General features: G+C 51.7%; 1 long non-coding RNA gene across 1 annotated transcript in view; it reads left to right on the top strand.

Moving 5' to 3' along the window:
- Nucleotides 1-1017: 1017 nt before the first annotated feature.
- LOC106726682 overlaps nt 1018-3941 on the top strand; it is a 12262-nt gene continuing 9338 nt past the window's right edge. Inside the window, exon 1 of the long non-coding RNA XR_001362750.1 lies at nt 1018-1073. This is a non-coding gene — a long non-coding RNA (uncharacterized LOC106726682). The remainder of the gene's footprint in view (nt 1074-3941) is intronic.

Genomic DNA, 3941 nt, shown 5'->3' with positions numbered 1-3941 from the left:
CATGTGGGAGGCAACCAATTGATGTGTCTCTCTCACATCGATTTTTCTCTCCCCCCCCCCCCTTCTTCCCTTCCACTGGAAAATTATCCTTGGGTGAGAATTAACAAAAATAAAAATTGCATTTGTGGCCGGCATTGTATTTCTGTCAGAGAGCACTAGCCCAGTACCTCTTTTTCATCACCCCATGTTTATTAATAATTTTTTCCTCATAGATACCTCCCAGGATCACTGTACCAGGTTGACACGTGGGCAGTGAATGAGATGGAAAGGCACTAATGAATGTGCTGTGCCCAGCTCATGCTGTGAGGTTGACTTGGACCAGGGTTTCTCCACAGCGGCGCTGTGCCCATGTGGGGATGGGTGGAGGGGGAGTCCCTGTGCATTGTAGGTTGTCGATGCTGCAATCATCCCCCCCAGTTGTGACAACCAAGAACGTCTCCAGATCTTGCCCAGTGTTCCCTGGGGACAACATCACTCTGGCAGGGCACTGGCAGCTCCTCCCATGAGGGGGGGGCGGGTGGGGGGCTGAGGGTCTGCTCAGTCCTGATGGGAAACAGCTCCGACCTCCAGGAATGCCCTGGGCATGGGTGGTTTCCCCGAGGAAGCCAGAGAGTGTAGTATGTCCTGGAACTACGCAAACTAGGTTCAAATGGCAGGGCTCGGGGCTCACCGTCTACTTTCTCTGCGAGCAGAGGAGGCCTCCGAGGAGGGTGGGAGGTGGCTGGTGGGTTATTCTTAGCAGGGAGTTCAGGGAGGAAACTCACTCTGGGCTGCCAGGGCTGCACAGTACCTTCCAGAGGGAGCGGCCAGACCACAGTCCTCCCGCCTGCCAAGTTCAGACGGAAATTCTTCACAGCCCAGGCACTGGAGAATTTGGGGAATGCGGGATGGGCTTTCCGAGATCCTTGAGTAAAATGTCTCGGCTCCTCCGGTGTCAGAGCGGTGGTCAGACGGGCCTGGCAAGCAGGACCCCTGAGTCCGGGCTTCCGGCCCGGCTGTAGTTTTCCTCTTCCTGCCCGAATGCTTTGATGCATGCAGGGACTGGTCCAAGGAGGTCAAGGGTTGCTGAAAAGGTACGTGACCTCCAAACCAAGGTGGGAGGCAGGGACATTTGCTGAAGGACATCCCAGCTTTTGAAGGTTCAGGAAGAGCTGAATCCAGTTGTGATCCGGCCTTTTGGTCCAAGCTGTTGTTGCCATCCGCGATGGAGAAAAGGCAGCAGTGTGGGTAAGCGCACAGGCCCTGGACTCGGAGTCCTGGGTTCAAATCCCGACTCTGTCACCAACAAGCTACATGGCACAGGACAGGTTAACAGTGCTGGGCCTTGGTTTCCTCGCCTGATAACAATTCCTACATGAGGGGGTTGCTGTGAGGGTTAAAATGAGTCAGTCCAGTGCTTAGAACAGAGCCCGGCGTGCAGAAAGCACTCAATAAGTAGAAACCCAGGAGCCTGGCATACAGAGTATATTCCATAAATAAATGGTAGCCATCATGGATACCGGCTGCTTTTTCCTTCATCCATCCAGTCCTATGTAGAGCGTTTCCTGAAGGAAGACAGACCTGGCCAGGAATCTCTGAGTTACTCATTAGCCATGCAGCCGATGACTCAGGTCGTAGCAAATGAATCAGCAAGTGACTCATCTGTAAAATGGGATGAATCCTGGCTGCCACTTCCTACCATTGTAGTGAGGACAGCGTAGATGAATAGAGACTGCTCAGCACAGGGCCTGGCTCTCAGTAAGCACACAACACTTACTCATTCTTATTATTATTTGTTATTTATTTTTGCTGGAATTACTCATCAGTCTTATCACTGTGATCAATCACTTTTTGTGCTTCGGGCATCAGCGTCAGACAGGAATCGAACGCGCTATTACCCACAACAGGCCAATTCTAAGTATCTGTGTTTGCTCAGGAAAGAGGGGTTTGTTTCTAGAAGAAAGAGGAGAGGAGAGTGGGACCGCAGAAATGACTAACGCTGTCCACTCCAACTCCTGGGCCTGGCGGGGTGTGGGGAAGCAGGGCTCTCTCCATTCTTTCTGATGGAGGGAAACTCCCCTGGGGCTGGGTGGTAGATGGAAGGGCAGAGGCTGTTTCTCCTCCTGTGAATCTGGGCGGGCCTTAGTGACTCACTCCACCAATAGCATGTGGCAGAAGTGATGTCCTGGATGCCCAAGGCTGGCTCATAAGAAACCTGTTGCAGTAGTCATGGCGACAAGCAGCGTCTCCCAAGTGGGCTGCAGACCACTTTTCATGAGACCACCCAGGGACATAGGTGCATTTGGATGAAATAAATGTGGGAAACTGCACAATAAACCTGCCTCCCCACCTCACACAAAAGAGAGTTCGTTCCCCATACACTTTAGCATGAGAAGTCCCGCATGAAGGCATCTTTTCATCTCTGTTTCACCCAGGTACCTTGTAACACCTACTAACATCTCCCTTTGGAATCTACGAGCTCTTGACTAGCCTAGACCCATGCATTAAAGATATTTGGGGCAGAGGAGTTTTACAGCTTGGAGAAAAGGCCCTTGTCTCTCTTCCTGCCCCCCTTCAATCCTATACATCCCCAGCCTCTTTAAACCTCCTTTCCTCTATCTTGTGAGTAGAGGGGCCAAGCATTGCAAACCAGCTTCCACAGCTGGTCCCGCTGAACAGAAAAAGTGGCAACTCTTAAGTGAAGTCCTGCCGCAGGCCTTTTCAAATTACCTGTCCTCTCAGGAGACGTGAGCTGGGGGTGAGGCCCAGAAATGGGGGGATGCAATGCATAATAAAACCATTCAAAAAAAAACCAACAGAGGAAAATAATTTGGAGGATTATTGACTGCCAGAACCCCAAAGCTATAAACAGGATGTTTGAAATGAGTTCAAGCATAAAGGTCACAATCTGCAATTTAAATGGAGAGTTTGTTGCCTTTTTTCTTGGTTATGGTTGGGTGCCACCAATTAGTTGAAGTGTGTGCGTGTGCGTGTGTGTGCGTGCATGCGTGTGTGTGTGTGTGTGTGTGTGTGTGTGCGCGTGTGTGTGTTTTCAAAGAGCGCATTGGGCTTCTGCATCAGGCTGGGTTGGTTTGACAGCCTAAGCCCACGCAGGGGCGGGCACATCCTTTACAGCATGAGAACAGACAGGACTCTATGCTACACAGGGAGGGCCTTCTTCCTCCTCCTGGAAAAATAAAAACATAATGCAACACAAACCCCTGATCACTCCAACTCTCCGCAGCGGCTTTACCCTGAAGAAATAAATCGTTGGAAAGTTGTCCCTGGGGTGGGATTGCTGCCAAGCCCCCAACCTCGTCCTTATTAACGCAAATCCTGTTGATCGACTTGGCAAGAGCAATGCAAGGGAGTCTGTTCAGCTGACGTGGTTCCTTCGAGCCTCTGCTCCAAGGACAGACACCAGTTTTATTTTGTGGCTTGGGGAGAGGTCAGTGAGCCAATCACCAGACCGGCCTGCATGTCCCTCTCAACTTTGGGACCCTCTCTGATGCTCATGGGAGGGTGGTTGTGACAGAGTTAGGCAGAGGGGGATCAACTAGGAGTGGCTGTCAGGGCAGGGTTTCTTAAACTGTAATGTGCACGTGAGTCCCCTGGGCATCTTTGCCACACGGTTCCATAGTATTGCTGCCTCAGCATCCATTTGTGTGGTCAGCTGGCCTGCAGGGGCCTTTAACTGATAGCAGCCCCTCCCACTAGCACGTGCCCTGCCCAACAGCCTGCAGAGTCACAAGGAAATGTAAGTTCCTGACAGGACTCCCCCAACTGTTCTTGTGGTGCTCATTCTCCCTGCCTCCCAGGGCCATGAAGCTTACCGAAATCCCACTCTTTTTGGTTTGAATTGACCAAATCCAGCCTTAGCCTGGGAACCCCAAAGCACTCAACCCACAGACTCTAATAAAGGCATGGACCCCTTGTCCTCTGCCTTGACCCCCCCCCCCCAC

The sequence above is a fragment of the Myotis brandtii genome, unplaced genomic scaffold (genome assembly GCF_000412655.1).
Source record: "Myotis brandtii unplaced genomic scaffold, ASM41265v1 scaffold303, whole genome shotgun sequence".
In the NCBI taxonomy this organism is placed as follows: Eukaryota; Metazoa; Chordata; class Mammalia; order Chiroptera; family Vespertilionidae; genus Myotis; species Myotis brandtii.
This window is presented reverse-complemented; position numbering and strand designations above follow the sequence as displayed.